The 24,682-nt window shown below is 39.5% G+C and overlaps 1 long non-coding RNA gene across 1 annotated transcript; it reads left to right on the forward strand.

The window, feature by feature from the left end:
- Positions 1 to 7,974: 7,974 nt before the first annotated feature.
- On the forward strand, positions 7,975 to 16,302 carry LOC147580054 (uncharacterized). Its single transcript, XR_015251872.1, has 3 exons — positions 7,975 to 8,092; positions 9,626 to 9,732; positions 16,088 to 16,302. It is a non-coding gene; the product is annotated as an uncharacterized LOC147580054 (long non-coding RNA).
- The last annotated feature ends 8,380 nt before the right edge of the window (positions 16,303 to 24,682 follow it).

The raw sequence follows: 24,682 nt of genomic DNA on the forward strand, positions 1-24,682 counted from the left end.
GATTTGGTTGCTTTGTTGGTCTCCATCTTGCTTGGTGACACCTTTCCTTAAAAGACATGGGACAGCCTCCCATTACTTTTTGAATTTCATGCATTGTCATTGACCCTTTCAAGTTAATGAACTGAGGCATAAAAAGGAAAACGTAGATATCTTAACATTCACCTGAAGTGTGGTTAGGAGACAGAAACAGATCGACAAAACTCTCCCGAGAATGCCTTAAAGGAAGGAGTCATAATCCCCAAGACAAAGGTGGCGATGAGTTATCTGCACAGACTTCTGGCTTGCAGTAGTGAGGTGGACATGCTCTCAGCATTCAGGTCCCAACCAAACTCTTCAAAGCTACCCCAACATTGCATTTCAATCCATGTTTTGGGTAATAACATCAAGGGGCCTTGAGCAAGTATGAGGCTCTGGAGGACTAGAGATGCTTAATTTTCCACTTTCTACATTTTTCTTTTGTTCCAGACAATTCCGGACTCCATTCCCAATTTTTTTCTCTCTATGTGCAAAAACTAAGGCTTTGTGCACTCTGTTGCTATGGAAACAGGAGAGAGAGAAACAGTTTATGTATTTCAAAAGCTGTCAGCCTATATGCTGTGGATTTTGATAACTAAACCTACACACAAACCACCTTTTCTCTAGTCCCAAAGCCCAACACCATAACATGTATTTTTTTCTACATGTGTATGTTGCTTGGGAAAATTAAGGATCTTTTATTTAGCTTTGCAGCAATTCATTTTATACTTAATTTAATGTCCAGGGGAAAGAGAGAGGCTTTGGTGACGCAGTTAGAGAAATATAAAACTGTTCTTAATAAATGCTTACTAAATCAGAATGAAGACAGAGTTAGCAGGCATCACAACTCAATCTATTGACAAAATAAAAAAGATTGAAGCTCTATTAATTTTAAAACAGATCTGAATGTTGCCTGGCTTATATTTCATAGAAATGTAATGTCTGCTATGCCCTCTTCAGCTCTCTAATAAAAGAGCTATTTTGAAATTACAAAATACACTGTGTTCTCCCCCAGAGAACCCAATTCAATAGCTTATTGATTTTTCCTGGCATCCTTAGTCTGGTGTGAAGGGGTTTCTGGGCTCCTAGACCTGGAAGGAGGGAGTTTGTTTGTAATTGATTCAGATCCTGTACAGCAGAGCACTCCCCCCTCAACAAACACATAGTCTTTATAATAGTCCAGCCCGTTAAATCCTCACTTCCTTTTATTCTCGGTAGCTTTCCAGCACATCCTAATATTTTGGAGAAAATGACTACCATTGTAAGGTCATTTTTATCAAGTTTAGATGATGCAGTTAAGTGGACCAGGAAAAATTCATAAGAACTTCGGCCTTCAAATATAGAGCACACTCCAGTAGTTAAAGGATCTGTCAAGCTCTCTGCTATAAGGCCTGCTTTCCCAGTCTTTAGATGAGTCACTTGAGCCTGAAAATCAGGGCTTTTCTGTTTTGTTTTTCTCCCCCTTCCATGAAGACATACTGGCAACAATTGATCGAAGTGTGCATAAATGACAAGAGAAGGACGAATGAGACAATAATGAGGAATTAGTGTGGGTCCTCATCGTCTTCTTTTTCTTAAAGAAATATCCTTTATCTTGAAAAAAAAACACCTCAAATTCAAAGTCTACTGGTCGCAATATGGGTTTCAGAGTTGTATTAGCTTAGTCTCCCTATCTTATGTAGTCATTTCCCTAGTAGATTAGAATGGTTACCGAAGGATTAGCATTTTCCAAGGTAAACTATTTTGTTATTCTTAATAATCATAAGTATATAGCCCATTTTCCCCCAAGGAACTTAAAATATCCAATTGACCTTACCTCATAAATGCTTACCTTGTTCCTGAGAGGGTATACATTTTAAATTTCTATTAAAAATTAAAATTGCTGGGGGCAAATAAAACCCAGAGATATCAACTAGCCTTATCGAAGCAATTGACAGTGTCCATGATACATTACAGATAAAATGGAGAAACAAAATCTGGCTGATTAAATCTTGGGTATGCAGAATAAAATCATCTCCATTAATTTGGAAGAAGGGTTCTATGAAGTATAAAAGAGCTCCATTTCAGTAGCCCAGTCCAACTCACAGATTTTGTCAGTTATTCGGATAAGAATATTGAATGCATAATTATCAAATTTTCAAGTGACATATGCTGTAGGAATAGAAAATACATTGTACAGTAGAATCAGATTCCAAAAAGATACTAACATCTGGGGAAAATAGCTAAAGTTAAGCTATTTTCCCCAGATGTTAATATCTTCTACAAAATTTAGTAGAAATGCAAGGGCCTGATCTTAGATTAAAAAAAAAAAATTAGAAACAGCTGTGAAATAACAGCTTGGGAAAGATGTGAATTTTATTTTTATAGATTTTTATAACAACACCAATACGAACTTGCCATGTATTGTGTCTGATAAAAGAGCAAACATGGCCTTGGGCTGCATTTATATAATTATGGTATACTGAATAAAGATAGTGCTGTTTGGCTATGAGCTAGCTGGTCAAACATCTTTTAACAAGCTCACCTCTCTGATCTTAAGAATCACCCACACCTCTTGATACAGAATCTCCTGGGGAAGGAACTCAGATAAACCAAAGTCTATTCCAGAGATGTGAAGAGAATGCTGAAGGCATGAAAGCCTATCCCATGATGAACATCTTCTGGAGCTAGTGATATTTAGCCTGGAGAAAGACCAAGGGAAAACATGGTAGTTCTCTTCATTATTTCCTCAGAGGTGGAATTAGGACTGATGTTTTGAAGTTACACAGGTGATATTTTCATATATATTTCATATATATATATGTTTATATCTATATATCTATATCTATATCTATCTTTTTTTCTTTTTTTTTTTTTTTAAATCTGGGAAGTCTAAAGATGAACTCTATGGGTAGTGAGTTCTCATGTCTGGATCCAATTGTCAGATAGGTAATTAAATTAGTTAGCTTTTGAGTCCCCTTCTAAATCTGGATTGATAACTCTGATTCTAGATCTTGCTCAGGAACACACAATACAGTTCTCCCTGGCCAATAATAATAATATATTATAACATATAATCCATAATGCATCTGGACAATTGAAAGTCTGGATGGAACATCAAGTTTTATACTTAGTATGTAGAACAAGAGATTTTATTGAATTCTTCTTTACTTCTAAAAAGGAGATAACTATGTATTTACCATGGGAGGGAGGTCTTTATACCTATCACTTTGATGTAACCGTATGGTTGAAAATGGCTAAAATGGTAAATTTTGTTTTGTATATTTTACCACAATAAAAAAGTTTCAAAGAAAAAAAAAACTCAGATACTCTCACTCTGAGTGACCAGATTCATCCCCCAGGGCAGTGTCAATAATTTGGTCAGCTTATTCAAAATAAAAACATTTTCTAAAGACCTGGTTACCAGTTCCTCTTAAGTCTTCCCCTCTTTTGTCCTAGACTGTGTCACTTCTGAGAGTATTTATGGACACAGGGACATTTATATGGGCACACTGAGGGTGTGCTTTGAGTGAAGGAGAAAAGATTAGAATCAAATTTTTAAATGGAGGCTTTTTCCAGGGCATCTGGGTGGCTCAGTTGGTTAAGCATCCATCATTTGGTCTCTGCTGTTGGGCTTTACACTGGGCATGAAGTCTACTTAAAAATGAATGAATGAATGAATGAATGAATGAATGAATGCAGGCTTTGGCATACAAGTTATGATAAACTAAAATTTACCATTTACCTATGGGGAAAGAAGTGGGATTACAAAGTAGAGATGTTGGGAGAAGAATACGCACAATGAGCTGAGATTATTGTTAAATTAATTGATGTATCTCAGAAAGCATGCACATTCTCCTGTTGATAGTACAAGATGGCATACTTTATTAACATGACATTCATCCAGCAGAGCTTATTTGAAATTCATATTTACTGGCCCCATCCAGTGATTCTGATCCAATAGTCTTGGGTTGGAGAAATTAAGGTTTTAAAAAGAAATCCAGATGTTTAAGAAGAAGCCTGCTGAAGAATACATTTTGAGAAACATTAACCTAGAAGATAGCCTAATCGTTCTCCCATGTCTTTCTCTCATGAGCCCTTTTTATTTTTAAAAATCATTGAGGACACCAAAGAACTTTTGTCCATGTGAGCTATATCTATCACTATTTGCTGAATCAGAAATGAGTACTGATAAATTTTTATTTTATTTTATTTTTTCAACGTTTATTTATTTTTGGGACAGAGAGAGACAGAGCATGAACGGGGGAGGGGCAGAGAGAGAGGGAGACACAGAATCGGAAACAGGCTCCAGGCTCTGAGCCATCAGCCCAGAGCCCGATGCGGGGCTCGAACTCACGGACCGCGAGATCGTGACCTGGCTGAAGTCAGACGCTTAACCAACTGCGCCACCCAGGCGCCCCCAAATTTTTAAAGATATTTACTAATTCACCTAAAATAGCAATAATAAACCATTATAGGATATAGTCAGTTAATTAATTCAGTTGATGAATTAATTTGGAAATCAATATTTTTCCAAAACAAAAAAATGTGAGATTGGCCTTGTTTTTCATTTTTGCGCATCCCACTGTCTAGCTTAACAGAAGACCTTTGAATTCCCACGCTACTGTATTCAATTTGATGGAACATGTTGCTTTTGTTGAAACATATGAAGAAAATTTCACCTGAAAGAAACATGTAATTGGACAGGAGAAGAGTGTTTCTATAACCTTTTCATATATTTGTGGATTCTGCTCTTTGTACACTGAAACACAAATGGCTGTTCTTAAAGGTTAGTTGCAATGTGAAATCTGAAACTATGTTAATAATCCTTTGTACTCTGTTACCTTAAACTCCATTAATCTATTTTGCACTTTGTGTGGACCTTTTACCCATGCATAATTTGGTAATGGCAAGCATTTCTTATTTGTAAAATCTCATTCTTTAGTTATATAGACCTTCCAAATGTTGATACCTTTTTACTGTACAACATCAAACAATCATATTACACTTATTAATTTCACTTACTAGCCTTATCAGAAAAGTCTCATTGTGTTGGGAAGATGCAAAGTTCATGACGGTGGATAAAATTTCTTCCACAATCATAATATGGTAATATTGTATATTTGTAACATTACGATTGTAATTTTACGTGAAAGCAAGAACTTCACAGCCTGCAACAAACACTGTTAGTCATTTTTTTCTTGCAGAAACAAACTCACTTATTTCATTTTAAGAAAAATGAGTACGAAATAGGTAAGTCTGCTAATCATGGAGTGTGTCAGTCGTTCTTTGAAATGCAAAAAAAAAAAAGTATTTCATGAATATGGTGGCTAGTTCAGCTTGCAACTCAAGCAAAAACTATGCCCATGCTTCTCCTTGAGGCAATCACTGTATGTTAGTATGCAGTAAATGTACTTTTTAAAATATTTCTCATTTTATGGCAAGTATTTAATATATGTGTTCTTTTTTTCCATTTTATTTTATTTTTTTTATCATGATAAGTGTACTCTTTAATCCCTATCCCCTATTTCCCCCACCTTCCCTCTGATAACCATCAGTTTATTCTGTTTAGGTAAGAGTCTTTTTCTTGGTTTGCCCACCTCTTTTTTTTTCTTTGTTCATTTCTTTTGTTTCTTAAATTCCACATTTGAGTGAGATCATATGGTATTTGTTTTTCTCTGACTTATTTTGCTTAGCATCATGCTCTCTAGTACTACCCATGTTATTGAAAATGGCCAGATTTCATTCTTTTCTTTGGCTGAGTAATATTCCTTTGATATATATGTGTACCATATTTTCTTTATCCATTTCTCTTTTGATGGACACTTGTGCTGCTTCCATAGTTTGGCTATTATAAATAATGCTGCAATAAACATAAGGGTGCATGTATCCCTTTCAATTAGTGGGGGTTTTTTTGTGTATATATATATATATATATATATGCATATATATATGTGTGTGTGTATATATATATGTGTGTGTGTGTGTGTGTGTGTGTGTATATATATATATATATATATATATATATATATATTTTTTTTTTTTTTTTTTTTTTTTTTTTTTTTTTTTTTTTTTTTTTTTTTTTGGTAAATACCCAGTGGTGCAATTCCTGGATCCATAGGGTAATCCTATGTTTAATTTTTTGAGGAAACCCCATACTGTTTTCCACAGTGGCTATACCAATTTGCATTCCCACCACCAACAGTGCATAAGGGTCCCTTTTTTCTCCACATCCTCACCAACACTTGTTTATTGTGTTTTTGATTTTAGCCATCCTGAGAGGTGTGAGGTGATATCTAATTATGGTTTTGATTTACATTTCATTGAGGATGAGTGATATTGAGCATCTTTTTCATGTGTCTATCAGCCATCTGTGTGTGTTCTTTGGAGAAATGTCTGTTCATGTCTTCTGCCCATTTTTTAATTGGATTATTTGTTTTTTGAGCATTGAGTTGTGTAAGTTCTTTGTATATTTTAGATACTAATGTTTTTTGGATATGTCATTTGCAAATATCTTCTCCCATTCAGTAGTTGCCTTGTAGCTTGATTGTTTCCTTCATGGTGCAGAAACTTTTTATTTTGATGTAGTCTCAATAGTTTATTTTTGCTTTTATTTCCCTTGCCTTAGAAGACATATCTAGAAAAATGTTGCTTCAGCTGATGTCAGATTGATTAGTGCCTGTGCTCTCTTAAGGGAATTTTTTAAAATTTTTTAATGTTTATTCATTTCCTGAGAGAGAGAGACACACACAGAGTGAAGCAGGGGAGGGGCAGAGAGAGAGAAAGAGAGAGAGAGAGAGAGAGAGAGAATCCAAAGCAGGCTCCAGGCTCTGAGCTGTCAGCACAGAGCCCAATGCAGGGCTTGAACATACAAGCTGTGAGATCATGACCTCAGCCCAAGTCTGATGCTTAACTGACTGAGCCACCCATCTGCCCCTCTTCAAGGATTTTTGTGGATTGAGGTCTCACATTTGGGTCTTTAATCTATGTTGAGCTTATTTTTATGTGTGGTGTAAGAAAGTGGTCCAGTTTCACTCTATTGCACGTTGCTGTCCAGTTTTCCAAATACTTTTTATTGAAGAAACTTTTTCCCATTGTGTATTTATTCCTCCTTTGCCAAAGATTCATTGGCCGCGTAATCGTGGGTTTAAACAGATGTCTATTTATAGGTTGAACTTTAATAAAGTTGCTAATTTTTTGCACTGTCTTCTGAACTGCGAATTTCGTGAGGGTTTCTTAGTTTCATTTTCGCTCCCCATTTAGGGGGGTCAGGATGGATAGAGTTGGCTGGAGTTGGGTATTTCCCTTCCCCCAGGTCAGTTGTGATCTTGGGCAAGATCCAAGGTAGACCCCACTTAACTATCCCTTGACAGCAGGCCTTGTTAAGAAGCACACAATCCTCGCCTGTTCCAAAATGGCTCATTTCCCCCTCCTGCTGCTGGAAGCATGAGAGGATTTTCCTCTGAAATTTACTATGGGAACCTAGTCAAGGTTCTAGTGGTAAAACACAAAACTATAGAGGTACTTAGTAGTAGAGGCCCCTTAATGACTGGGGCCCCTGGAGTTTTAAAGTCTGACTTATCCACACTGAACTTCAGCAATTTGTCCTTACAATCCAGGTGTTTCTGCTCTGGCCCTGCTTCCTGTTACAGGTTCTGTGTTGATTCTCTGCTCCATGAAAACCTGTATTCGCCTGTCTGCCTCTTCAATCTTTGGGCCTGTGTCTTGACCTCTCTTATGGATCCAAGAAAAGTGGATATCTCAGTCTGTTCATCTTCTTTCTTGTTGTCAGAAGGACTTTTAAGCTCCTTACATGTAGAACAAAAAACTGGAAGTTCCCCATGATTGGTTTTGTACCATCAGTGTAAGAACAATCAAGTGTTCATCAATGAAGGTGTTTAGGTTGAAGTTCATGGTGATGTTAACATGAATACAGTGGCTAACATTTTCAGTTTTTTTTTTTTCAGTTTTATGTGTGTTTCATTCAAACCTCACCAGAGTGTGAGCATAATATAACATACTATTGTTACCTCCATTTTATGAGTGAAGGATGTGAGGCACATGGAGTTTAAGATACTTGTCCAAGGCCACAAAGTTGGTAAGTGGCAAAGAATTGTCCTTCAGATCTTTTTCTGGAAATAAGGAAAGCATGTATTGGGAAGAGGCATCAATCAGCCAGGGACTGAAGCCCAGGACATCTGAGATGATCCATCAGCAGGAAAACTGTATGGAAAGTTATCAAGCTTATGGTTGCCTGGATAGAGGTTACCAACCTCTCCCAACCATAGCTAGGGTTTAGTTATCTGTTTTTTTTTTTTAATGTTTATTTTTGAGAGAGAGAGAGAGAGAGAGAGAGAGAGAGAGAGAGCTTGAGAGGGGAAGGGCCAGAGAGAGAGGGAGACACAGAATATGAAGCAGGCTTCAGGCTCCGAGTTGTCAGCACAGAGCCCGACGCGGGGCTCAAACTCATGAACCATGAGATCATGACCTGAGCTGAAGCTGGACGCTTAACCGACTGAGCCACCCAGGCGCCCCTGGGGTTTAGCTATCTTAATGCAGGAAATATCTGTTTTATAAACACCCATTTTTAAATTCTCATCATTTTCATTTTGTCTTAGTTTGGTCAAGTAAACCTAACCATATCCGTTGCTATGGCTTTCCTAGTTATCTGCTTTGCAGATGATCTTTTACTTTACCCCAGTCGGTGCCAACTCATCCAGCCATGTAAAAAATACAGACACATTTATGTGTCTGTTCACTACAAACTAGAGGAGAGGCTATGTCACTACACATTGCAAGAAAAGACATACCATATCAAGCTCTGTGTGACTCCAGAGAGTCACAAGTTTACTTACAAATATTAGAGAGTAATGTTTATGTGTGTCTGTTCCCACTATTAGAGTCACCTAGCCCACACATAAATTCCTATAATCTTTTTAAGTATTTGATACCATTCTACAAGTAAAATTGTTTGCCTTCCCATGTATTTTGATGTTAAAGTGTTTCAGTTTTATAAGGAGACTAGTAGGAATCAAATATAACTCTTATTTATTCAGTATCTATGTTATACTCATGCTAACTCTAGCCTAGTTTTCCCCCTTTCCCATTTTGTAAGTCCTTTGAGCCTATTCGCCTCTCGTGACTCCTACCATGATTTTATGGACATCTTTTCTCATGTGCTCTTTCTATCAGCCTTCAGAGGAAGAAACGAAAGCCCAGAGAAGTTGAGGATCTGGCCCGTAGTCCTGCAGTTTTAGCCTGAGCTTTAAGCCAAACCCTGTAACACCAAATCCAGAGAAATTGAAAAAAAGAACAAAAAAGAAAAGTACATAGTATTCTTAAAACTAGGTATGCCCTAATCTGTTTGAACTGTATAGTATAGTTAGGACACACTGGTCGCATTTATCCAGGCAAGCTGCTTTGGTTTATCCAGTAAATCCTAGATCTTAACATAGGAAAGCACCTATGAGTTGATCAGAGCTAGCTCTCCCTGAGCTATTGGAGGTTTTCTTTTCCTTCCGAAGAGTAATACATTATAGTGGAATATGTATGAATGGTATAGAGAAAGCATGTAGTACAAATGCTTCCATTCCCTTCTATGTAATTTATCATGGTTTTCTTTTCCATTGAGCCCTGAGGTTGCTTCAATATTCTTCTCAACACAGGACTCCAAGCACCACTACCAATTGATCAGAGTTAACAATTCAAGATGAAAGCAATTATCTTCTCTGGTTTAAAGTAAGTCTTCATCATTGTAAACAACTCCAGTACGATTTTTGCTTTTAGAAAGATTTACATATTAAAAGATCACATTTGTGCTCTGGGTATGTTTAAGGTGACATAGGTGCTTGTGTTGTAAAAATTTAGTCTGACACTGTTGTAAGAGGTAGCTCGATACGTACACAGCCTGAGTAAATTTTCCATTACCAAACAGCATCTGTGCCCTCTTATCAGAACCTAAATGCAGCCACTTGCCACTTGTTTTCCTTCTTTGCCCTTCAGTAAGTGAAGGAAGGTGAGACTCAGAACTATATACCACTGGGATCCAAAGAAATGAGTCATACACACCTGAACACTATGAGCTCCAGCCCAGACATCCTCTCTTGCTCGCTCATCCGCCCTTGCCTGCATACTCACAAGAGAAAAGGACAGAGTTGAAGTCTTGGATGAACTCCCCAGAAGCAATCCCTTAGCAATACTAACTGGACTCTTAATCAACTGACAAATTCCCTCAGGCTTTTCAGAAAAGTTAGGCAAGTTCTGGCAATGAACCTCTAATAAAAATTAAGGTGATTATTCATTGCAGTACAATAGGAGAATCCACATCTCCTGGTAGGCAAGCAGCAAATGGTATAACCCAACAGCTGTGCACTAACACTGAAGCTCTCCCATGGGTGTTTTCAAGCCTCAGTCAGGACAGTGATAAGGGAAATGTGTAGCTTCTGATGGCTCAGGTGAGTCGGTCAAAACCAAAAAAATCACACTTCAAAGGGTTGTCTGCATTAAGAAGAGCACAACAAAGGAGGAGACGAGAGAGGGCGGCCCTACATCACCAACAGTATCATGGAATCCCTTCTTATCATTCTGCTCCAGTCCCTGTGATTATGAGGAGGGAGTGAAAGCATCCACTAATCAGGGCAGTGTGGTGTGCTATTCACAAGCTCATAACTGGCAGTAAAACAGAAAGGCCCATGTCTGCTCTGCTGAGTAATTTCCACACTGAGGCCCTGAGCAGACATGTCGTGCCATTTGTAACATCTGCCTTGGCATCCAGGAGCCAAAGTAAGCTAGTTAGGGAGTTTCATTGCTTCTTTCTCCCTCCTCTTATGACAAGTCTAAAGGACTCAGGGTTATTTATAAAGAAAACTAGTCTCAGCTCTTCAGAGAATTGTCAGTTTGGTGCAGGTAAGACAGAAGAGTGTATCGAAGGCTAGGGAGACACTCTGGCCTCTTATTTATCCAGGAAGGAAGGAAGAACAATAGCATCAGGTATGGAAGGAGAAAGTTTCAAGTATCGAAGCAGAAACAGAGTTGGCGCGGGGGTGCGGGGGATGGTCTTCATAACTGCAGAGGAGGGAAGACCCGGTCATTAGGCCTCATTACTTTTTTGGCTCCTCACAATTTCTTGGAGAGTGAGAATGGACATTTTTTTTCTATATGAGACTATGCCCCAATAATAGTGGAACCCAATACTAACCGCTCGCTGCAAGTGTTCTTGGCCTTTAACTATAGTCTTGACCTTTTCTAATTATCCTGAAACCTGGGTCCTAGACCACTGCCTCTCTTAATCTACATACAAATTACCTGAGGCTCTTGTTAGAATGAGGATTCTGATTCTGATGGCCTGGGTGGAACTGTCTACAGCTTCCACGTCAGATCTTTGCCGGTGGCCTACACCTCACCACCCTCAATAGCAAAGTACTGGCATAACACCTTCCTGGGCCATAGCAGGGCTACTTAAAAAGCCTTTACATGTTTTCCCCTTGTTACTATGACTTCTCTTTAAAAAACAAAAAAAAAAAAAGAGGGTCTGAAGTACATAAAAACCACATCTTTCCAACAGCAAGTCTCATGGATGGGAGAAAAAAAGCTATAAAAGAGAACTCCACTCAGATTTAAATGAGCATATGGATGGTCACGTTTGATGAGTTCGAAGGTGAGGTAGGTCTGTATTGGATGTACACCTGTGTAACAAATAGCATCTCTAGAGAGCCCAGAGAAACTGGAAAGTAGAAATATGGAAGCTCTGACTAATTTGGCACTTAAGAAATAGGCCCAAGTAACATAAGGAAAATCAGAGCCTTAGCCAGTCTACCTAAAAATTAAAGTCAAGTCCTAGGGATCTTTCCTCATGGCTTCTCTTGGCCTTGAACTATGTCATGATCACTGACTCATGACTGATGGTTTCCTTGGTACAAGGTCCTCAAGTACATACTAGGGGACATGCACACCATGAAGAAGACATAGAATATGACCTCAAGAAGCCTGGGGAATGGAGGACTTCAGACACGTTTTTCATTTGATGTATTTCCATTATCGTCCCACACAATTTTCACAGGGCAGTGATTGCTTCAGTAGTTCCTAAAAGGCTGGTTACATAGAACAGCCAACGCTGTATTAAAGGTTTGCTGCACCAGGATTGCCAAATAGTAAAAATTTTAATCACATTTTTACCAAATGATCCCACACTGAAATGGCTTTCAACTTTTCCATTACCCTTTCTATATCCCAAACACGATGTGTCAATCGTGCATGGGTTCTGCCTCATAGCTTCTCTGAGAAGTTCATCAGTATTCTCTGTTTCCATTTTACAGATGGGAGGGCTGGGCAGAGAGAAGTTAAGTGACTGCCCAGAGCAAGAGCTGGAATCAGAGACTGTGCTCTGTCCCTCTCCTCGTATCCTTAACCACTGAGACATCCTGGCTCTGTCACCCTGACTTCCTGCACACACCAGGCCTGCCAACCACTTTAACAGCCAGTGACAGACGAATCATTATGAGCTGCTATGTAGGGAAAAGAAAATATAAGCCAGATTCTCATCCTATATAACTCTAGGGGAACTTTAAATTGCCAGATGTCAATCTGGAATCTTTCCTGAGTGCTAAGCTCCCATGCACAGATGGGAAAGCATCATTCCCTATAGAGGGTTGGGCTATAAGGACATACTCAAGGCAGACCTCAAGTCCAGAACACAGGAATGGCACTTGGCTCTCCAGGGCTTGAAAGTGGCCCTTTGCTAAGTATCTTTTAACCTTTCCAGACTCCAAATCTCATCTCCAGAGAGGCTCTTATCTGGCTCATTTGCTTGTGAGTCAGAGCATTGTGTTGAAAACATAATAGGCTTTGTTATTGTCAGACTTGGACTTGTACCTTGTCCCTACCTCTCTTTAAGGACATGACATTGGACAAGCTATTGAACCTTGCTGGTCCCTACTGTTCGCATGTTTCAATTTTTAAAGCTTCCAGAAGCAATTTTCACAGTGATAGTGCGAGGGTTAAATATGATGACATAACTGATATGTTCCTGATACATACCAGGCAGTGAATGTCCTGTTCTGTCATTCTTTGTTAATATTCATGGGAAAAAATATCGTGGAAATATTTGGTAAAGAGAAATAATGCTAATATATTAATCCTGTTTAATAAGCCTTCACTCAGGGTCAAAAAATGTATCAACAAGTTATCTCATAAAGAAGCAAGGTAATTGAGATAAATTAACTGGAAAAAACAGAATACTAAAAAGGGGTTAGTTAATTGTCCTCAGATAAATGAACTGTTTTCATTCAATAAATTATGGTTTCCTATTAGTTTTCACCTCTGCTGAAAGACACAGTGAAATGTGTTCAGAATCAAGTAATGTGTAAGGGAAAAAAACTCCTAATAATAATGGTTAAAATCTAGAACTTTTTCCGGGAGAGAATTCCCAGAGATTTATGGAAAAACAGGTATATTCCCATTTCAGGCCAGTGGAATCGTTGAAAACCTATAGTTACAATAATATTCCTAAATAATACATGACAAATGTACGGAGTTGTTTGATTAATTAGAAGAGTATGAATAAGAGGAAAGGATTCACAGGGATAGTCTAACATTGAGATGAGAGAGCAAAAGTAGTTATGTTGTAACTACCCCCAAAAAAAGGGGTGGGGGGTTATTCTGTAACTGCTCCCTTTACCTTAGATAAAATACATGTTTGGTCTTCAGTCTCCTCATGTCAATGGGATTGTTGATTTAACTACTTTCCCGGATAAGTTTAAGGAGTTAGTTTCTCTCTGATTTATAAATGCATCTAGAATCACAAAATAAAGGGACATTTTTATACTTTTTTAAGAATCAGACATACTTTGCAAGATGAAGTATGTCTGCAATATAAATTTCCATCTATCTAAAATGACCAAACTACTCTTCAGTCTGGAGGCAGGATGATGGATTCAAGGTCATGGTGCACAGCACACTGCATCTATGCCTGCCACAATGTTCAATAAAACCTCTCTGAATGAAATAATGTACAGCCAGATAATCCCAGACATTAGTTCTGCAATTTGTTCAAGTATTCATTCAGCAAACCTACTACGTGGCAGGCAGTATATTTATTATTTGCAGAGGTATTTGGATATGATATGAGTACCCAATTTAATTCTTTAAAAGTAATGCACCTCCATTCAATTTACAATTCTCCCAATACTCTCAAAGGCAAATGAAATCAGGTGATTTGGGATCTTAGCGTAAAAGCTGCAAAGAACCGTTTGCTGACCTCGGTCTGCACGTTTGCCTCTTCAGTGGCAGATGCTCTCAGAAAAGTTGGGATGAACTGGAGGATTTCTAAGACTCAGAGAGTAAAGGAAACTTCTTTCAGCCTCTAGGGAGTGGGATGATGGAGCAATGAAGCATATCACATTACCTATGTTAACTTGGAGGGAAAAATGAGTTGTTGCACGTAGGCATGTAGACCTTGTTAATAAGTAAATTGTTAATAACTCTGCCTATGCCGAACAAGGTGAAATGGCCAAGGATGAATAGGAAAGATGTCGGTCTGCAAGTAGGTTTTCACGGGGATTTGACGTGCGGACTGATTTTCAAATGCTTTGACTCAGAGGACTCAGAAAGTAAAGGCAAGGAACAAGTAGGTGTATAGGGCGTCATTTTAGTGGGTGAGTGAGTCATACCATAGGTTCCTTTCCTGCAAATGGTATTGTCACAGCGTCTGCTTAAGTTATTTGATCCAAGCTTTAAAAAGAAACATAGCAAGTCTCCCTTCAGAAAGGAGACCCTCAGGAGTTGAACAGAAATTATGGTTTCTTTTCATCAACTCTGCTACAAGCCTTACTGCCACCAGCACTAATTACCGTAGCTCACAAACCCTGGGCTCCTTCTTCAATTTTAAGTCTTCAAGAATATTCCACACTAAACAGTAGAAATCCAACACTGATGTGGGCTTTTTGCTCTCATTTTAAAATGCATTATGTAAGAGGGAGAATCCTTATCTGGAACTACAGGTTTGAACACACCGTAGGTCTTAAATTAGACCTCTCTTTGAAGCTTAGTAACAGAAAGGTAGATGAGAACACAGATAGAGCTGAAAGTTATATTCTGGCCCCAGCGCTGCAGTGCCTGTCCTGTAAGGGGGTTAGACAAAGATGAGCATGAACCAAAAGGCTAGATACACTAAACAGCTGTGTGTATTCGAGGAGGAAACGTCCACTGTTGAGAACGGTTCCTTGAGATTCAGTCCTAGGAGTTAGGTCGGTCTGGGAAGTCGGGTTAACTCTTGCTGGGAGGAAATGGTTTCTTCTTGTGAGAAAAATTAACTCTTTTAATCACCATGGTGTTGAAGGCAGAGCTGCATGAACAAATGATTCATTCGAGGTTTGCAATAATACTGCTTAGTCTTTTCTTCCTTTAGCACGGCATATCCCTCTGTCTATACACTTTTTGTACTTTCCACATTCTATACGCGTCATTCTCACTGGTCTGTTCTCTCTCACTCATTATTCATTATAACTATTTCCGAGCCTGCCTTAGAAAAGATGTCCAATACATATGTGTTGAATAGATACTCTGCTGCTTTTCATTTTTAATTCTAAAAACAACAAAGTATCACAGAGTTTAGAATGCAAAGGGGCTAAATCATCCATAACCTCACCCCTCTAGGCAGCAAATATTATTTTGGGAAATGAATACTTTTTGGAGGAAATGCAAATCTAAAATTAAATATCATTTTACATCTTTAGGTAGAAAACATAAAATCATTCTCAGAGTGTTCTTAAAAATATATTTCCTATATTTAAATTTCCTTAAAAGCCATAACACTTCATCAAGATGTCTTAAGTGGGTGAAGATGATCTCATTTAGCAGATGAGGAGAAAGAAAGAGAGCTTCGTACAACTGTTTCAATGACAAAGAATGGATCCGATTTAAAATGATCCTTCCAGATCAGGCTCAAATGGTGGTGACACACTTTCACTGCATGGGCTGAGAATGGGTTTAGAATCGTTTCTCGTATCAACAGTGGTACTGACAGTTGCCTTGAAAATATTTTCTAAATTGCAGGCCTGATGAAAATTCTTTGAGGAATGTCTTTTTTTTTTATCAGGCTCCCGTTTTCCAAGGTGAATATAAGAACAAAGAATATCCAAGCAACAACTAGACTATTCAGACTTGAGATTCATACTCATATCATTTTCTCCATATTGGCAGGTAAGATCACAGGCTTTCTGGAGGCATTACAGCACACTTCATGGGCAGCGTACGCAATTGTAATTTGACTTGTCATTTTTCTTAATTTAGAGCTGGTGTAAAAATAGTGGATCTTATTAAGCCAGTAGTAAGTTAGGTATTTTAGAAAAAGATATATATATATTTTTTGCTCTTGTTCTCTAAGATGAAAACAAGATATAATCTCCAAAATGAATTTTTAATGTTTCATTTGCCCATAGCGTTGTGGTTACTATAAATAAAGCAGTTAAACAGATATGATTTCTAACCTCCTGGAGTTTGGTGAAGATAAAAAGGTTGGTTTAGGATTCAAAATAACCCTTCCTCATCACGGATCAGATGGCTGAATCTCATGTTGCCTGTTGGTGTTAGTAGACTTGATGATCTCAGACCAGCACAGCATGATTAATTCCAAAAAGGGTCAGAGGACAGAAACATTTTTTTCCTCTCTTAAATAATTGATGAAAATCATTTCTCCACACTGCTCATGCAAATTCATTCAAAGTGAAAAAAAAAAAATTCAACTAATCCATCCTGGGTAGTTTAAAAGGAAGAGGGGCCCAGGTCAATAATTGGGCAGAGAAAATTTCCAGAGCTAGAGCTGGTTTGCACCAGATCTCTTTTCGGAAGAGCATTTTGTCTTACTCATCCCAGTACCCATACCCTGAGGAAACCCCTTCATAGTCAAATGCAAAAGGCCTGCCATTGAAACCAATTCCTGAAACCAAATCTGTCCACTTTTTGAGGATTCTGAACTCAAGTTTAGCCGATGGCCTGACTCCTCTGCAGGTTTGCCAGCCCGTAGGTGACATTCCATTTGTTCTGTGTCTGATCCTGGTTAATCTCAGGCAACATACCTTGCAGTTAAACCATGCGTGGAATGGAGCTGATGAGTGGGCCTGCTGCTCCACACGATGCGTGGCCTTGCAGGGAAGGGACACAGTACCACCAGCTTCAAAGCAAAGCAGCAGACCCACGGCAGGGACTTGGCCCTCGTTGACCAAATGCATGTATTGGTCATGAATCCTGGCCTCTGGTATAGGATTTCTAGGTAAGGGGGATATGAGAAATGGGTTTCTTGGACAATCTCTGATCTATAAGAACTTGTGTAGTGCCCAAACTACTGCCAGGCTCAAAATATTTCCTCTTTGCCTTACCATGGTGACAACTCCAAGCTTTCAGCGGAGAGCCTTATTTCAGGAAGTCCTTGCAGCTCAATGCATATTGTTTGGGATGGTAACAAGTTAATCTTAAACCACCCATTATTATGTAAATGATTATTCAAATAGGAGGCATTGTGCTAGTCTTTGGGAAAAAAGAAAGAAATGAAACCAATAGCAAGAATTGCAGTGTAGCATAATAAGCATTGCAACTAAGAAATAGCCAGGTGTAGTAGAGGAGAAAACTGCTAGAGGAATCAGGAAAAACAGAGAAAGTGTTACTTAAGGCAAGGGGAGACAAAGGCAGAGTTTAGGTGGTCATTCCAGGCAATGGGAAGTCTATATATAGAAAGACAGACATGAAACAGTGTAGAGTAGGTAAGTCCTGAGGAGTGGGACATGATATAGTTTGTTCCAGACGGAATGGTCCACGATGGTTCCAGAAGGTCACTTATGGAAGGCCCTGCAAAGAGTTGGATGATGAAAGCTCCTGCCTGGTTGGAAGGGCATGAAAGGGCCAAACGGCCCTGCCAAAATGGTAGAGCATCATGGAGGCCAGACAGTGCCTGGATCAGACTTACACCTTAGAAAGGTTTTACTGCAGTGTGGAAGGTGGGTCGGAGAGAGGCTAGACTGGACATAGGGATGCTGGCTAGAAAGACGTTGCACCAGAACAAACAGCAGGCGATCAAGACAAGGTAGGGAGATGATGACAAAATTGGAGAAATACTACAGAGATGGAATAAATCAGTGAGACTTAGTAACAAACTGGCTATGGTTGATGACATCGAAGGAGGTGTCTAGGGTGAAGCCCAGACTTCTGGCTTGGGAGCAGGATATAAAAAGTATTCCATTTTAGACTGATTGAGCTTGAGATGTCTCTTAGCATATATTACATATGGGGCTACAGCATAAGAATGAGGTCCAGTCCTGAAATAGAGAATTGTGAGTCAGCTGCATATAACCTAAATTAAAGAGTCTTCAGCTGCTTACCTGTAATGGGCCCAGAGAAGACGTTTTAATTGAGGGGAGGTGGGGCAGGTATGGAACATGAGATACTGCCCCACTGTGAGGGTGAGCCAGAGCACTTCAAAGGCTGCCACGGGGTTGGCTCTCTGGTCTCCATGCATTCGTTCTTACAACGTGGTTGATGTTTTCCTAGCCACCCCTAGGAAGTTCTCCCCCAAATCAGTCTGGGCCTGAACGGTGAAGCTTATGGGCAGGATGGAGGGTGGTGAAGACCTCTCTCCTTCTGTACAAACAGATCATCTCATCCTGACCATTTACAAGGCTAAGATGGTAGTTAGGTAGTCTCTGGCCCAAACCTCAGGCTCAAGGGTTGCCTCTTTTGTGCTCTAACAGCTTCGCTTTGATCTAACCTACTTTTCGCTCTACAAGTGTTTTCTATTTAAAAACACATATATCTGGACAACGCCACACTTTAAGAACTTACCATGAATTGCCTGGGTATTATAATGGCAAAGGTCCTGGATTTAAAGTCAGAACATCTCACTTCGATATTCTGCCCTGCCACTAATTGGATCTGGAACTTGGATAAGTCGTTTTCCTTTTCCATGCCTCTCTACCCAAGATTATAATAAATGGCAGGGTTCAGTGAGATAATGTCTAGACTTTTTTTCTCTAAGCATTTCTGGATGAGATTTAGTTGGTAGCCAGATACAAGTAAATATTTATTCATTGACTAACTCGGTTATTCAGTTATTTATTCAATGCATATGTATTAAACACGTATTAGGTGCTCCAGGGATGTACAAATAAATAAGGAGCTGAAGGACTAGTAGAACTGAGATATATATTTTTCCTTAGGTGAAAATATATTTTCTCAAAGACTAATTCTTCAGGTTACAGGTCCTTTTTTTTATGAGTCAGGCTTGGCATATGGTGTTGGAAGTTCCTGGAGAGGCGAAAAAGCATTTATTGTCCAAAGTGATATCCTGAAAAATTAATCTTGAAACTGCAGATATTGAGGGTCACGATATAACCACACTTTGGGGGACTTTTAGCAAAGAGTAGCACCAATAGATTGCAGTTAAATAGACATCCTGGTAATAGAATGATCTAAAATAGCAAGACTACCTTTTAAGGTAGTCAGAACATAGAAACTCTCAAAGGTACCGGAGAGGGATAACCATGTGGTTTGGGGATCTTTCAGTGGATAGGGAGCTATGTCTAGATATATGTGTTTAATGCATGGATCTGTCTGGCAGAGATGATTTCACATGGTAGATAGGGCCAGTATGTACCTGCTGGGATGTCCCCACTCTTTACCAGACTTTATCTTCTCTACCTATCCAATCAGATAGAATAGAGGTTAAGTTTCTGTGCATTACAAAGGCAATTCTACCTATTTTAGGAAAAGTAAGATACAGGGCAGGGGATCAAGAGCTAATAAGAGAGATGAAGATTAACTTTTGAAACCAGAATTGTCTGTCTGTCCAAATACTTCGGAAGTGGACTTGGGAGACAAAGGAAATGGTTTCGCATCCCCCTCCCTGATTCTGTGTGAGAAAGAACAGTGAAACTTGGACTACCTAAAGGTCTCTATAATTGAAAGCTTATAATGGGCCATCTCTATTCTCAAGAGATGGGTCCTGAAACAGAAACCTTTCTACGACTGAGCAGCTTCCTTGGAGGTTTTATTGTGCCACTGCTCCTGTGCTATTGCACACAGATCGATTTCATTTGCCCCAGCCCCTCGCTCTTCCCTAGTAGCTCAAGTAGAACTTTCAGAAGTTTTCCTCAGCTTCTGCTTCAGTTCTTGACCAAAGGGATTCCATTATCTTCTACGCTTTCTTCAGCCTTGTCTACAGGCCATTTGTTACATTACAGCATTTCCTGAAATTTAGCAAATTCTTGAAAAGAAAGATTTAATCTTCTCAGGAGAAGCTGGAGAAGATTTATGGACGCCTATTCTTAACATGTCAAAATGTGGCTTGGCTGCTAAATTTACTGGGACCGCCTACACAGCTGAGGATTTCTGTGACTCTGCTGGAAATAATGGCTTTAGGAGGTAACCAAACAGCATTAGAGAAAAATATTTGAGAGGAAACAGATTTTTAGGTTGCAGAAGGATTTCTTATTTTATAAAAGAACATTACAGTTGTAAGAGCTCATTAAATTGTTTTCCCTTATGTGTGACCCCAAATTAGTGATTGGGTTTCTTCATTTTCACTTCTAAAATCATCTGTAAGATATTGGGTAACTTGAGGTTCCAAGTCTTCAAGTGCTGCATGAAGCACAAGCATTAATTCTTAAGTATTATTATGGAATAAATTGAATTCTGTTAGGTTGCCTTTTGTAATCCTTTTTTTTCCCCCTCTGCTTAATCATTACAGGTAATTTGAAAATAAATACTGCTGTGAGTGAACCAATAGAAATATTTTACTGTCATTGAACAGAAAAGTAAAAGCCTAATTACTGTGCGGATTGAACATTCTTCTGCGGTGGTAGTTTCTTCGCTCTTTCCAGATCTTTGTTCTGTTTATTTAGCACAATTTCTCCCTGTATGTATCGGCCTTTTCTTCCCCCTCCATTTCATGGAAGAAAATGGTACTCTGTTATACGAATGTGCTCACTCTTCCCTTTGAAACGGTAGTCAGTCAGTCCCCGCAGAAAGAATAGGTAATGAAATTCTATCTCTCAAGTGTGTGTAGACATATCAATCACTTTAAGTGGAAACAATCATTCCTCTGCCATTTGGAGCCAACATCTTTGAACGCACAGAGGTGGCACTGTGGCTTTCTGTTACTAAAAATAGTGTCTTCCTTAGAATGCTTATTTACCTTCCGACCACGTGCTGCACAGGTCAAGAAAAGCAGATTTCCTGATAACATCTGATTTGAGCGAAGGGGGCGATAGAAGGTGCGTTCTGTGACCCGGGTTTAGAGTTGCCAGAAGATGAGAGTCCGGCGGAGGTCATCCAGCAGCCCGGGTGCCGCCGCCCTCCCACCGTTCCTCATGTCTGCCCATCTTGGTCCCCACGCACACAGACTCAGAGCTCTTTCCATGCTGGTGACTCCTGGTCCTCCCGACTTAACACCCAGCCTTGTTTGCCTCCCTCCTCCAGGAGCAAAAAGATTTTAGATTTGTGTTTTTGTGTTTTCTCCTTTTTTTTTTTTTTTTTTTTTTCCTTTTCATCGTGGACATTTGGCTTTTGTCTTGCTTTCAGTATCTTAGGGAGCTGACACCAGAAGATACAGAAACTAAGGCATTCGACCTCTTTTATTGCAACTGCTCCCATCCTTCCTGCCCGCCCTACCCGCCGGAAACTTAAAAACCCACTCCTGTTGGAAATGCTGTTGGCTGAAGGCATGCTGCTGATGCAGGAGAGAAACAGCAGGTTAGCACGAGGCGTCCTCATTGCAGCAAGGCGCCGCGGCCTGTACCCGGGGCGTTGCTGCTGTGGAGCGAAGCGGCTCTCACTCCCAGTCCCCAGATACGGAGCAGTGTCAATACAGAAATATTAAGGAGAAAATTAATAATTTATTTCAAAAATTCATTTGCAGCTGCACTTCACTGAATTAATTACTTTTTGTCTTTCTCTTCTTCTTCGTTCCTCTCTCTCTTGCTAATGATCGAGTTAGAACAAGCACGAGGAAGGAAGTGGGGTTGGAAGGAGTGGGGGTCTGGTGCTGGCAGAACAGAAAGCACAAAGGAGAACGTGCTTTAACGTGGGTGCCCTAAGGGGCCTGGCAAGGGGAAAGGGATAAGTTAAGCTGAATCCCATCTTCTTCACCCCCAAAGCAATGGTAAACCACGTTACCATGTTACACGTTCTACTTAGTATTTTAGAAGAAAGGAAAATTAAATTCCAGCAAGCAAAAGTCCCAAGTTATTAAAAAGATTAATCTGTTGTTTAGCATTACATCTTCTGCGCAATTCTCTTCCCTGTGTGCTCATTAAGATAGTATAGTCACCCAGACAAAGTGATCGCATACTATTGCTTCAGTGTTAACTGGGCTTGTGTACCGATTTCCAGAAGCATTGGGGTAGGCCCGGCCATTTTTGCATAACACTTGCTTATCACAACTTGCCAGGTGACACTAAGGTAACATCGAGGCAAGGTTCAAATCCATAGCCATTTCAGTCATTTTCTAAGCTGGAATAGAAAAATCAGTCTGAGAATTTTTTTTTTTTTTTTTTTTTTTTTACCAAACCCCAGACAGAGGCAAAGCAGATTCTTTCTTCTGTGTTCAAAGCATTCATGGGACAGGGAGCTGGCTTCCATCATGCTAGCCCAAGCTACCATTTTAAAGTAAGCAAAAAGATGTGCTTTTTTAATATACCTTATACTAAGTAGCCATTTAATGGGAGAAATAACCTTTGTACTAATGAGATTTGAAAACGAATATACAGGCAAAACTGAATTTTCTCTAATAACCTTGTTGCTCCGGCACTGGAACCGTAGCCATTTGAGTACCAAATGATCCCCTAAGGGAAAAACAGTTTCCGTGGGTGTGATCGGATGCTCTGGTATGTGTATAAGCAGAAAGGGGGATAAAGTTAAGGACGAAGATGGAGAGAATTCACTGTTCAGTGTTTTTCCAGATCAGAGACAAAGAAAGTAAAGAAGGAAGTACAGGCAGGAAAGAGGGAATGAAAGCCCATGTTAATGATATCAGGGGTAGATATTCTTCTGTTCTGTCCGGTGCGTATACACTATCACCATGAAAGTCTTTTGACTCCTCTCTGAGAAGCTGTCTCGCTTGTGTCACAGCTCTGTGCTCCACGCTGTCATAAAGAGCGATTTGCCACTGCTTTCCCGTGACCTAGGTAAGAGCTCATCAGCTAATTCCAAGTTTGTTTTTTGAAGGTTGGAATGGGACAGTACTATCTAGACACTATGTATTTTAAGTAGTCTCACCTCTGAGTAAAGAAACGATGGCTTTGTAACTTTGTGTCTTTCAACGCTGTAGGTTGTGGGAATACAACTGAACATACCTTTATGGCTCTTGGCTGGAATCTCTAAGGTGTGTCTTAGAAGAAACCAAAATAATTGATTTTGAAGGTCTTGGTAGAAAAGATTTCTTCCCTCAACATTGAAAACTCTTCAGATTAGGTGAGCGTATCATTACACCAATGTCTGTTTGTGTAGCATTTATAACTTAAAGACCCATCTGAAGGAGACCTGTTCCAAATCATCAAGCCACGAATGACCACCAGGTACTAAATATCCTGGTAAACTTCCACTGGCTATGAATGCACACCTCCTTATCCAGTTTCCCTAGGAATGCTTTATTTGAAAATTTATCAAAATGCCACTCATCATATGAGACAATAAGAAACTGAAAATCTACACCTATGATATGCTTCCCCCATTTCAAACAAACCTAGAATATCATTTGATAATATGATAAAAAAAAATTGGCTTGTGTATCTATTTTATATTATGTCTGTTAAAAGGACATTCTAGTGTTAAATGGAGTAATCCATCAAAGAATTTCCCCAACATCTCCTGGCCAGTGATTGCACCATCAGTTGGAAATTCGGTAGACGTCTTCCCTTCCTGATTCCTTCAGCAAGAACATTTAGAACACTATAATGATTGGCTTTAAGGAATCTTGTGCTTATGAAAATCTAACCTGATTCTGCTTTATGCATGCAGAGTTCGTCTCCTGCCAGACTGCTTGCCCTGGCAGCTCCTGGAGGCTTTTGATTACCTAGTACTGCCCCCATGTGGGCCAAGAGTGTCAGTATTACATTGAGCTACCTGCTTTCCATTTTTGACATCAGCCAAAGGAAGTAAAAGCCGTGATTTTTCATAGTTTTAATCCTATACATTGATCTAAATTTCGAGTGAAATAGAACTGTTTCTGGTCTCTGAGTTAGTCAGAAAAAACTACTCGGCCAGTATGCCTGCAAATAAAGAATAGAGGAGAGAGGATAGGAAAATCTAGGCCAGTGTTCTCTCTCACCTGGGATTCTTGTTTTTCTCCGCCCAGAAGGTCAGATCTCAGCTGAATCAGTATGCAGATCACATACACAGCAACTACCGTTCCAGACTAGGGAATGTGCTAATTGGCTCACCCCGCCCAAAGAACCAGGGTACCAGGCGTCTGACACATAGCCGCTGAGGGAAGCACGGCTTAATGCAGGACAAAATGTTCTTGCCTCTCTGCACTGTCACCTACCCTTGCTTCTAGCAAACGGTGTGGCCATACACAGTGGTGACTGGAGCACTTTAATAATTATTTCTCTTTGTAGACTAATGTGTACACTTGGGATTTTAGAATGCTGTCTAATTCCGAAGAAATTAAAATTAAAGCCGGTACTCCATCAGCCTTCTTTTTTCA

This window comes from Puma concolor, chromosome B3 (genome assembly GCF_028749965.1).
Source record: "Puma concolor isolate L17-30 chromosome B3, mPumCon1.1.hap2, whole genome shotgun sequence".
NCBI classification, from domain to species: Eukaryota; Metazoa; Chordata; class Mammalia; order Carnivora; family Felidae; genus Puma; species Puma concolor.